Raw genomic sequence first — 13,947 nt, 5'->3', positions numbered from 1 at the left:
ACAGATGAAAGCGCTAAACCTGTTCTATTAGTTCATTTTATTGTGTACTGTGTGCAGGAAGCAGTTGTGCCTTGGTGAATAAACAGTTTATCGCAAAAGTGTTTCGCTACATTTCTACTGTTGGTGGATTATCAATTGAACTACTGTGTGGATTGTGCCCTGTTCGAGCTAGGAGCAGCAGAGATCGGTCCTGATACTTTGGTGGTTTACCTCTCATTTGATTCTGTGTTGATCCATGGCCGACTCAGCAGCTTTGGAGGCTTCATTGAGCAGAGCGGAATACGTCACGCTACGAGCGGACGTGACCACACTCCAAGCAGACGTCAACAAGTTATTGGAATTAGTCGGTAAGCTTACCGAAACTATACAAGTGGGGAAAGGAGGTGATACTTCCCCACATCCAAAACATCAAAAACATCAAGAAGACCTTGCTGACACACCACCGTTTATTGCTGAACGGATTATGCTCAGCAGTCAGGAGGAAATACCTAACGGGCAAGGAGAGGGCAAAATAGTGCTTACACCCACGCCAAACCTTGACATCAAAGACACTATAGACAACGTTATATCGGAGGCCGACTTTACATTAGACTTTAGCCTGTTCCATCAGACGACGGAAAACCAAAGATTGGGAGCACGTCCCAAACAACGGGAAAATATAAGAACTTACTCTAATGCTATGTGTAAAGGAACGGACATGACTGATAAAAAAAGGTACTGTGTTTAAAGATATTATTTCGAGCCCTAAAATGGGCAATAAATCTAATATGAAACAGAGCACTATATCTCAGAGCTCAAAAAAGGGAAAGGGAAATAAACCAATCAATGTTATGTCTGATTTTTTAACTGAAGATTATGAATTTTGTACAAAAAATGATGCTATAAAAAATGATGCTAGAAAAGTATATGGCAGACAAATGCCTAACAAAACGAACAGTAGTTTGAAGGTAAAAAACTTATTCATTTAAAATGTGCGAAATTGGACAATGCTTATTTGGAGAAATGTATTAATGAACATATTGTACCTAAGGGGTTACGTTTTTTTAAACTCCCATTAGGTATTGATTATAATAATGTAATGATGCAGGAGTTTAATAAGCTGTTCGATACTTTTGGTCATATGTATATGAAAATTATAATGAAATACAATGACGAAAAGATAGCATTTGTTTTAAATGAATTAGAAGTGTTAAATGAGGAAATTATAAGTGATATTGAGTTTGAAGACTGGCATGAACTGTATTCAAAACAATTTCAGATAGCAAGTAATAGAGTTAGAAGTGTGTATAATAGAAAGATGCACAAGATAGAGAGAGACATAGATTTATATCGGACAGGGAGGACATATATTTGGCCCCAAAGTCATGAGACACATAATATAAGGAGAGATAAATACAATATAAATATCAGACACGAAGAGGATGAAAATTTTCAAGGGGGGAGGTTTTACCCTGCACCCATGAAATACCAGAAGAGGTTCTAAACAAGAATTGTGGAAACAGAATAGAGAACAAGGAAAAGGATGCAGAGATGAATGATAAGGAAATTGTGAATACTGATAGTGTAAATATATATTTAGAAAAGAGAGATGGTGATCCTATAGATGAAGGTAGACCAAGGATATACAACCACAATGGATTCAAGGTATACAATTACACTGAAACTGAAATTACAGATAGTTTTTTTACTCTTTTCAGTAAAGGTATGAAATATATCCCAAGTGTTGATTTTAACTTATTTGACACCATTAAAGAAATTAAATTATATTGCCGTAGATTGAATCTGGCAATATTTTTTAAGAACAAGACTGAAGGGCAAAAGGAAAAGGAAAAGGTGAACAAGTTAGTAAAAAGAAGCACTTTTATACCTCCACCTAATCCGCAGGTTGCTACATATGAACAGGTGGTGTGTAAAGAAGTATATGAATTATATAAAAACACGAGGAAGCAAAACATTATAGATAAGAAGTTAAAAGACAACCTGACCAATGAGGAAAGAATAATATTAGAAGAAGTTATATGCAATAAAGATACTCGAATTATGAAACCCGACAAGGGAGGCGGGATTATTTTATACGACAAGGCTGAATATAACAGTGTGGTACAAGATATACTATTCAACTCAGGGAACTATGAGGAGATATCTGTCAACCAAGTAAATATTGGACATAGACGTATTGATCTGGTCCTAGAAGAATATCTTTTAGACAGTAGAATAAATGAAGAAATATACAACTTCATTAGGAATGAGTATCCGACGTTGGCCAGAATAGTATGTATTCCTAAGATTCATAAGTGTTTGAGAAATCCCCCATTTAGACCTATTATTTCAGGCTCTAAGTCTAAAACGTTTAATATGGGGGTCACCATTGATCAGTGAACAAAACACATCTATGGAAATGTACCACATCTTATTAAGGATTCTTGGCACTTTCTTAGTAAGTTAACACCAGAAGTGTGGGACAAAGACATCATTTTTATAACCATAGATGTTAAAGATCTCTTCTCCTGTATTCTGATAGAAAAAGGGCTGGAATATTTTGGCAATAGTTTGAGAAAATATTCTATCCTCTCTTGGGACAAAATTCAACTTATTTTGAGTATGATGAGCCTTATATTAGAACATAATTATATTGAATTCCAAGGAGAACTGTTCAGACAGACAAAAGGCACGGCCATGGGTGCATCATGTGCACCCATATACGCCAATTTAGTTATGTTGGAATGGGAGAACCTTTTTCTGTTTCCCAGTGAATATTTTAAAAATATCTCCCTATATACACGATTCCTGGACGATTTATTTATTACCTGGAAAGGTAAAAAGGATATCATACCAGATTTCATTAAATATATCAATAGCACCACAGAATTCTTAAAATTTACACACACAGTGGAAGATAAGGAATAGCATATTTGGACACATATATAAGTAACAGTGGGGTAGGATTTATTTCTAAACTATTTAGGAAACAGACACATTCCAATGATTACATCCATTTTGGAAGCTGTCACCCTCCCCATATCTTCAAAAATGTTGTAAAAGGACAATGTGTCAGAGCAGCCCGAATGTCATCTACAATAGAGTTAATGACAGAAGAACTAGGATATATATATGAATTATTCATGAAAAGAGGCTGCCCAAAAAATATGTTAGATGATGTGGTCCAATATGTCAAACTACAATGGGGAAAGAAATATCGCCCACTATTAGGATATGAAGAATTCAATAATAGGACAAATAGGACATCAGAACGAAGAGTATGTGTGATTATGTATAATTTGCATACTAACTTAGTAAAAGAGATATTACATAGATATTGGACATTAATGTCCAACACGGACGATATAGGAAATATAGTGGGACTCCACCCACAAATAGTATACAAAACAGGCAAAAACCTTAAGAGAATAGTTGAAAGTAGTGACTATAGACACAAAAAAAATAATATTGGAAAGGGTACAAAAAGATGTGGTACATGCACACAATGCAAACACATTAATGAAGATAAACATGTAAAATTAGACAATGTTATTAAAAGCACATGTAAATTTAGAGCTGGCAATTGTAATAGTCAGGGAGTGGTATATTTAGCCAAGTGTTTATTCTGTTCTGCATATTATATAGGCAAAACAGAGAGAAAATTAAAAACCCGTATATATGAACATACTTATAAAATTAAGAAAGGAGATGATAAAAACGCACTTAGCAAACATGTCAAAGATAAAGGTAAAGAGCATACATTCAAGTTTGCTATCTTAGAAGTAGTAGATAGATCAATAGGTAGTGGCAACTGGAAAGCTAGGTTAGGTGCCATGGAAAGCAAATGGCAAATTTGTCTTGATGCCACTACGTACCCCGGACTGAATGAGTATATTAGTTTAAAACCATTTTTGACATTAGGGGAATAATATTTTAACACAATAAAATAATAAAATATTTTTATATAACAATAACATTTAGTAGAGATATAACATGTATTGTTAACCTTATGTAGTAATTTTATTTGTGTTAAGGGCATTATAGAATTGCATTATTCATATATTTAACTTTGAATACTGTACTTTCACAGAATTAATAGAAATGTTTTTTAAACAATCTTTTTAAAATATATTTTAAATGAAACAACGTATATATGGCAAATATAATGAAGTTTTTTAATTAATTAATTTAATTAACTTTTGTAATTGATAGATTTGGCGCCAAAATGTGTTTAAGAGTAGAATTATTCTTGTCAGTTGTAGGTTCTGAGGAAGTCTGTTACGGACAGATGAAAGCGCTAAACCTGTTCTATTAGTTCATTTTATTGTGTACTCTGTGCAGGAAGCAGTTGTGCCTTGGTGAATAAACAGTTTATCGCAAAAGTGTTTCGCTACATTTCTACTGTTGGTGGATTATCAATTGAACTACTGTGTGGATTGTGCCCTGTTCGAGCTAGGAGCAATATGTTGTAAATAATCCATAGAGTAATACTTACATTTTTTTTTACATCAGATAATAACATTCCAAGCTGTATGTATTCTTAAGTTACTTGTGGTGACTGAATGGTCAGTTGTTATCTTGCAATCAGCAATAAAAGAACAAATCAGTACAGAAAGTATCTTATTGTTTATTGTTTATCCATCATCTGTAATGCAACAGTATTTATTCACTGTTCATTTGAAAGTCTTGTACTGTTTATTGCTGTCTTAATTTCACAGGTACACTATTATAGTAGGTTGCCTGATTTTCCTAAATATTTACAAAGTAAAAACTTTCTATTTTTATCTTCTTCGTTTTCTATTTTAAATATATTGATTAAATATATGTGTGTAATAATACATTTACAAAGATATCCCACCTCTTCCCATCATCACCCCGTGCTTCAACTATTTAAGCATAAGGGGAAAAAACACAATCAGCTGTATGTATCATGTAATACAAGAGAAACACTGTCAGCTGTAAGGTATGAAGTTAAATATTAACATTGAATTGAAAATGTTCGGAGGAGAAAATATACAATTAAACAATTTACATAGATATATTTTTATAACAACAAAGTTAAAATAATACATAAATAAAAAAAAGAAAAATCAGTGATTAAAAAACACACTTTAATCTTCTAAGAGGACTTCTGATTTCACTAATGCAATGTTATTGAAGGAATAGGAAATTTACACTGGGCCTGGCACCCATGTCCCTTATGGATGGAGGTAGCTTATAAACGCCTGGCCCTCAATGTCCTATTTGGATGCAGGATATCATTATTCTTTCGGGAAAACTTGGCTAGGCTTAGAAAGGTCCCTTGGGTCATTAGCCTAGTAACAGTCTGTGAATCTATGAATCTATGAATAAATGAATGAATGAACTTACAAACTCTACCATTAGACTCTAAAAGACAAGTCGTAGCATTCATAAGGATCTATTGCAGTGCTGCACAGCATAGCCCCACTTAACTTCATTGAACTAACCTGAGAAATACTAATTGCAGAGGTACAAATAGGTAGGCACAACTACTGGGTATCTATTCTTGCTCAGCCCACATCTAATACACAGTGCTCCAGTGGAATAACTATAGCAAAATGCATAACTGTGTGCTACTCAGCAAAGTGGTTTGAATCAGATCATCAAGAGTACATATTTGTCAATAGTGAGCCTCATTTAGGAGATCTTGCATTAGTAGTATGAGAGGTTGAAATAAATCATGCAATGCTGGTGTTAAATGAGCAAAGTAATGCGCCTCAAAAGCATCCTGTCTGGAAGTGTTTCAAGTTTAATGTACAGCTAATTATTCTTTGTGGCTGATATCACATGGCCACATCTATCAGTGGGAAAATGGGGTGGAAAAGGTCTGTATAAGACAGCAGGACAAGAGAACAACAGCAAGTAAATGAAAGTATACATGGAAAACATATAGGACAGTGCAAGGAGAGACAGGATATCATTTTTGAGGTGAAAACCACTTTTTTCAATATTAACAGTGAAAGGAAGAGGGGAAGGTATGCAAGGGATGTGTGCATATAGAAACAAGGTGTAGGAACATTTTTGGGGGCAAATAGACAAACATTAAACAGTGCAAACAAACAAGGATAGTTATGCACACACAAGGTTGGACTGATAAGGGGGTGGACAAATGAGGTGGATAGTTTGGAGTGAAAGATATTGAACATGATGTAACAGGAATGGGATCATACAAGGCTGGGATAGGTCAAGAGTGGCTCCAGAGGTATTGCCAAGATGGCCCAAATGTCACCTTACTGAGGGTCTTTGTCAGTTGATCCTGCCAGGGAGCTGATGTCATGGTTGTGGACCTTTTGATGGCTCATCAGTTGAGGTCTGGTGCTCTGGTGCATCTACTATTCATTGCAGGAGGGATTTTTGTCCTGCCAAGGTGGTTTCCAACCCGATGGCCCAACACAGCTTCAACTAACCATTGCAGATATGACTGTACCAAATATGAGTTGACAACATATCTCTCAACCTCTTATCATAAGAAATCTGGACAAAGCCTAAAATAATGGGGGGGGGGGGCGGAAAAGGCTCAAAAACAAGGACAGATTTTAAATACAACTGTAATAAACTTAGAAAATTGCTAGAATAACAGGATTTGTCTTAGCATGCATTTTCTAAAGGATATGAAACCTGAAAGCAAACGTATGTCATTAATTAGTGACTTAAATCCTCCGTGTTTGCTAAAAAACACACATTTTATGAGGAACAGACCAAAAGTACATTCTGCAAATATCTGGACAATTGAAAGGCATGGACAGGGTTGCTGACTGCAGAATGACTGCCACCCCACCATGGTGTAGCACTCCTACCCCCAACACTGGGCCTTGTATAAAACACAGCAATAAATCGCCTCCTTCTCCTATTCCTCTTCCCTCATCAGGTGGACCTACATAGTGGAAACAGAATGGTAAGGTTGTCACAGGTGTAACATGTCACTGAAATATCATCAACTCTTCAGCTGATAATCATATGCATCCTGCAATGCTAACAGTCTTTCCAGCCTCTTTCGTCAGCCCACCTGATTCAGGCATTTTACCTCACACAAAGAAAGATAAACGGTTTTGCACAATGTATGTACAGAAAAAGTCAAACAGGTACGTTCAACGTTTTAAATCGAAAAAAAAAATGTTGAAGTCACAACAGAGAATGCACACTAGCATTCATTGCTGTGGATTCAACATTTTGAATGCAGATCACACTATAGTGTGGAGTGGAAAATGTACCCTTTCCTCACTGTAGTGTGATCTCAGTTTGTATATATATAAGTAGCAGGGGTTGTGGGGTTCAGGGTGGCTTGCCCCCTGCAAAATGCTTGTTGGTCATAACTGGAAGTGTGGTATTTTCAGTAAAGTCAACATTTTCGAGTTGTTGACTTTCCTTAACTACGTGGTTCGGTCATGTTCCTGTTCATGAATTTTATTTCTGACATTTCAAGTCAGACATATGAACATCGCACATTGCAGATGCAAGATTTTAATAGTAAACCAGATAAACATGCAAACAGTACAACTAGATGAGTGACTAGTATATGTGTAGCAATATACATTGGATAAAAATATATATTATCTTTGGATGCTCTCTTTGCACCTCAGCAGCAACATCTCAGGCTGCAAGCACTTCAGGTCATCATACTTGTAACTACATTGATCATCAGATCATAGAATACCTACAACTATTGATAGTCTGAAGTCTAGGTCATATCAGGCATCCATCATGATAACAAAAAGCTGTGGATCTTTGTGTCGCACCATGCAGGATCTCAACAATGTTGTGCTACTGAAGCCATCTCTGCATAACGTTGCAGAATGACAACACCAAATGAAAAATCAAGATGGTAAACATTCATAGAAGCATGCACATTTGTGGATCTATTTCTGAGCAATCATTCACTGCTCGGTTATGAAATACACACATATGTACATCTAGTGCAGCACCTTGACATTACATGTCTCTTTCATTTGCTTATAAATAGGGCGTCATATAAAATGACATTTGAAGATTCAGAGATATTCATGCTACATGCCCTTATTTGCCTACATGATGCACAGAAGGACTTAAAATTGTATTGTTTGGAAAGCTACCACCATTTTGTTGTCATTTGACTCACAAAAATACATTACTTTGAAGTGATTTTGGGGAAATCTTTCTATCATATGGATATCTGGATTTCACTGCTAATGTGTAAAGCACCTTTGCTTCTGGTGATGCTGATAGACAAGGGCATGTGACACATTCCAAGAACATGAAGACACTGCTTGTATCACACAAGTAGAGGTGGACTTTTCACAGAAAGTGTATGCATATCTGAGCATGCCAGACACCCTGTGGCTGTGCTGACTGGCTACACACCTCTGAGGGTGAGATACCCATAATAGCTCTCCTGTGTCTGATTCAGAAGCCTCTGAGGTGTGCACTACTTCTTCTGTAGACCTGATCACCATAAGCCAACAAAAGGACACCACTACACCTTGCAGTTGTCCCTCCACCAAAATGCAAGCAGCATTAGGGATAAAACAGCACAAGTATAGGAGCATTATCCAGCCATAGTCTGCTGCCATGCAGTCTGTAACAGAGCTAGCAAGTGTGGTGTCACATGCCATTCAGGAGGATGCCATCCAGCACCATTTCTCCAGGCTGTGTACTCCTCTGACAGTTAGCACAGATGATTAAGGCAGTGAGCTTTTAATGAGTTACTTCCTGTGGTACAAGTAATCCCTCTGTCTTCATCAGCCTACTGTGTGATCTTCAGCAAGTCATTTAACCAGGCAGTGCTTGGGGGTAACTGGAAATTTGAGCTAGTCTCCTCAGTGGTCCTCTGGACTGTAAGTCAAGTAACTACCTGTGTACAACAGGACCTCTGCATCAGTTGAGTTTTGATATGTGCTCTGGATGCAAAACACCAACAAAGCAGGTAATGTGGTGTTCATTATTCTCTCTATCATCAGTTGTGAAGACAACAGTCTTACTGGTTGCAGTGGAATATTCTGACATTCAATCAAAGCTAAAAAGCAGTCTTGCTTTGAGCTGGCAGACCATTTTTATTATGTTTTTGACAGCCTGAATGACTCTTTCTAATAGATCACTTTATTATAAATATACTGGTCTGGTCATTACGTGCTGAAATTCCATACTTGTGAAAATAAAATTTAATTTCTGGCTTGAAAATTCTAGTCCATTTTGGAAACAAAGATGACTGAAATCACATAATATGAAAAAATTTTTTTGAGAAGCGTAATGACAGAACGTGCTGATGCCTCATGAAGCTTAATAGCTTCTATTTTAATAATACCAAATGAGATACTTGAACTGGAATAAAGTTTCCCCATGACCTGTCTGTATTTCATGAGAATGTGTTCTGTCTTTGACATTATTCTTATGAAATATATTGCAGATATGACAGTTTTTCACCATCATTTGTCACTTATTCTCTTTTTGCACTTAATTATACCCAAATGTGCTTCATATCTTTTCTTAACATGTTGTTATATAACTGGTGTGGTGCAAATGGTGCAACTATTTATTTATTTTTTTTGGATTTGAACCCCAACCCTTAAAAAATGAATTTCATTGAGATGTGTAGAACGTTTGGATGTGAAGTAAAATTTATTCTGACACTTCTATATTGTTTCAGTATTTGCATTTCAGTATTCTGGTCTGGCAGTGTGACCCTTGGCTCTAGATGATTGTCACTGTTGAAGTGACACCCTAACCCCATGTGCAAAAATGGGAAAAGAGGCTGTGGATAGAAGGATGGGGGAATTCATATTTTGTTTGAGAAGGAACAGTGAACATTGTTTCTGATTCATAATCCAAAAAGTTTTCCTTGCGTGCTTTGAGGTATTCTCTTGACAAAATATCTCTTATATACATCTCCTCGCCGTATACACAATAGTTAAATCTTTGTAAGTTCAATAACATTCTCTGCAAGCACAAAGATGTTTTACATAGAAACATGAAAAATGATTTAGAGGAGTTTGTAGCTGGTTTCCATATCTCCAAAATCTACTATGACATTTAGGGAATTTGTCACAGCCATTAACAGTAACTGCATAATTACAGGTGTTTCAGGTATTGGCAGATGAGTGGTTTTAGTGCAAACATTTAATATCCTGGTGAATGTCACTTTAATGTATTGTGTTGTGTGACTAAGTGGAGCACTTTTAATGGATTTCTCCCCTCTTGTCCAATGTAGTGTGACCTTGAAGGTCGCAAATATAATTTAGGGCTTGTTGGGTTGCAGGGGGCCTACTCCCCTACAAAAAAAAAGATTTTTTGTGTGTTTTTATGCTGTTTTTGGCTCACCAGTTTTGATATTTACTTTTTCAGAAATCAGTAAGTCAAATGAGGATGCTTTAATCACTTGTAGGTAAACAACAATAACTAAAGGTTCTTGTTCTGTCTGAATATATCATGTCTGGGAACCAGTTATTACACAGGAGCCATTGGCAATCTATTGATCTTGCTGTAGAAGTACTGTTCCAATGCCTGACTGATTAGCATTAAACTGCACTGCAAGTGAATTTGCCACATAATAGTAATATACTGTAGGAGATTCAATTACATTTTTAAGACCGAAAAGCTTTTTTTTCTCAAATAACTGTAAATGTCATAAATGTCTGAACAACTTTCTTGGCATCATGGATATCTCTTAGAAATTAGGAATGAAGTTGTATAAGCACTGAATGATACATAAGAATCTTGACAGGGAATGTTTTTCCAGTGATCACTGCATATATACAACTACTTTCTCTTTTTGAAGATCCAGTTGAATACCTTGAATAATCAGTGCTTCCATCCATACATATCAGATAACCCACTTTATCCTTTGTAGTGTCATAAGGATGCTAAAGCCTCATTCCTGCAGCCAGTGGGTAGAAGGAATTGGTTCCCATTCTTGGTAGGGCACACGTCTAGTTTAGAAAACACACTCTTACTGGCACACACTACATAGAGACCTACATTTAGGTTGGAGAAGGCATCTACTGCATGACTTTGAGAGGTGGGAGCTCATGTAATCACAGGGAAGACATATAGACTCTCCATAGAAGGCAACCCATCTCAGAATCAAACCATACAACTTCCTGTTATGCTGAGGTGAACATGTCCCATGTATTTGTTTTGCTCATACACACATACACACACACATACAAACATTGACATTTGTCTTTATCCAGTTTTAGGATATTTTATCTTAGTGAGTCATGCAGACATTTTAGTCTCATATCATGCTGTTCCATAATTTTACTCCACAGCAATAGTGGTAAGTAATGGCCATGACACCTTGCATTCCTTTAATAATCTGCACCACAGCCCTGTGAAATACATCTGGTACCAAAAAAATTCCAAACTGCATTCTCAGGAATCTCTACCTTCCAAGTTGGATATTAAATATAAGTAACATTCAGACGTCTAGGTTCATTCTGATTTTCTAGGAACCCAGGTTGCATCAGACACTGAAAAATGCTTAGCTCTGGGCATTGTGTAAATATCTTCAGCAACTGTATTGTTCCGTAAGAATTTCTTTACTCAAGTCATGTAGATCAATGCATATTCTGATATTGTTTGACAACTGTCACCATACTTTTGAGTAGGTTCATAAGTAATTACTAGGATATCTGCACTTGTGGATCATTTTAAGATTAGACAATTTCCCTTTCAAAGGTGTTTCAAAGGTGAGAGTCAAACCATGTACCTAGTGACTGTGAGGTAAACACCGTGGGTAGGCTCAGTTTGCTTTACAGTTGCACCCACTTCCTCCAATCATCTGAATTTCCTTGCAATTTTCTGTCTCAGTTCTATAGGATATGTTCTTGGATCATTAATAACTGGTGTGACTTTTGGATTTACTTTATACTGTACTGAACCAGAAAAGAGCCAAGCCCTGTAAATAAGTCAGTATATTGATCAAAAATTTTAAATGAAATACCTTCACTCGTGTCATTGTTACACCAAGATGTCCAACATCAGGGTACACTGAATTTGTTTGATTTAATAGGATGTACTGCATTAGGATATACTACATGAGCATGTGATTTATTTCTTCCAGTAATCTACAAGCTATTGCCTTCATGAATCTGCATCTGACTGTTTCACAAGCATTAAAGAAATCACAGGTTTTTCTTTGTAAGTCATCTAATGCTTGAGTGTGCCAGAAGCTGTCTTCACCAGCTGCATATTGCCTTCAAGTCATTACGACTACAGCTGTCCATTTTCTCACAAGATGAAACCATGCTGCTCAATATATAGTTGATATATATATATATATATATATATATATATATATATATATATATATATATATATATATATATATATATATATATATATATATATATAAATTTATATATATATATATATGTATATATATATATATATATATAGGGAGAGAGAGGGATTGGCCTACTTCAGAAGACTGGAAAAATAAAAGACTGAAAATTCAAAATACTAAATGATGGAAGTTGCCCTTTCTCCACTGTTGTGAAGTCTTGGAGTTGGTATATATAGTTAGCAGGGGGTGTGGGGGGTGCAGCCCCCCACATAAGGGGTGCAGGGGGGCTTGCCCCCTGCATTAAAATGTGTGCAGTATTTTGAATTTTCAGCCTTTTGGGATTCAGTCTTTTAGTTTGTTAGTCTTCTGAAATAGACCTAGACAGATATATAGATATTGTATTAACACAACTGGTAGTAAAACCTGTTGAGGATGGTGACCAGTCACTGCTGATCATATTTTCTGAAATGGTCTCCAGTAAATTTTTTCAAAGAGTCTGGCAAACATGACAGCTAAGAGGCATTCCTTGTCAGTCTGCACATGAACTATCTCCATCTGGGTCAGGATATGGGAAGCAAGGGCCACTGAAACACATCCCAAAAGCCACCTCAGCCCCAGTCTGTATTGTGAACTATTACTGGTAACTCTAACAGGCCTGAGCACAATTTAATACTTCAGTGTTTAATATCCTTGTACATTAGTTATTGTGTGAGGAGGGTGATGAGAGATTTTAAGTACTGGATGAACTTTTTTTTTAAAACAATTTTATTGTTTTTAGACAAAACAAAATTATAAACAATTACATAAATTTCACAGAAAAATTGTAATTACAGATCTTATAACACATAAAACTCAAATAACTATATATAGTAAATGAGAAAATAAACTAACTGAGCTATTTACATCCATTAATCTTTATGTAAGATGTAGTACATTGACCATTTTGACAGAGTTTCACAAATAGATGAAATGCAGAAGCTGAAGTTATTCATTGTAAGTTAATCTTTTTTCAACAAATTCTGCAAATTTACCAACATATAGTATGCATGAGTCTTTCTAGTTATTCTAGAAATTATAGTTTTGAGTTGTAGGTGACAAACTTCATTTAACACGTTCTTGAATTCAGTGAAAGTAGGAGGGGATTCAGATATCCAGTTTTTTGTAATGCTCTTTCTAGCCACAGCAAGTATTGTCCAGAGTAAAGGATATTTTATTTTTAACACTGTGTGATATGGGTGTGTTAAATAGTACTAGAGACCTGTTGAGCGTAAAATGGTCTGTGAATAGAGCCTGTAATAGTTTATTAATGCTCTCCCAAAATATTGTTATAGTAGGACAATCATAGAACATGTGAGCCCAATCTATATTTATGTTTGACTTACATTTATTACAGATGTTCTGTTTTCTATTGATTTTATTCATTAGTTGAGTTGTGTAAAAAGATCTGTACATAAATCTCCAGGTGTATAGTTTCCATTTAATTGACAATGTTGTTTTCCCCACTGATTCCAGTATGTTTATTCTATCTTGATCACAGGGAAGTTCATTGTTAATTGTGTAGAAATAATTCCAATAGCTTTCTGGGCAGCTATATGTTTTGTCTCTTATGATTCTGAATATAAAATAAAGTTTGCCTGAATGAGTTTGATTATGTTGTAGGGTTAACTGAAAGTAGTCTAGTAGTACACTAG

The sequence above is a fragment of the Protopterus annectens genome, chromosome 2.part0, assembly GCF_019279795.1.
Source record: "Protopterus annectens isolate FY-2018-M chromosome 2.part0, PAN1.0, whole genome shotgun sequence".
Classification (NCBI taxonomy): domain Eukaryota; kingdom Metazoa; phylum Chordata; order Ceratodontiformes; family Protopteridae; genus Protopterus; species Protopterus annectens.
This window is presented reverse-complemented; position numbering follows the sequence as displayed.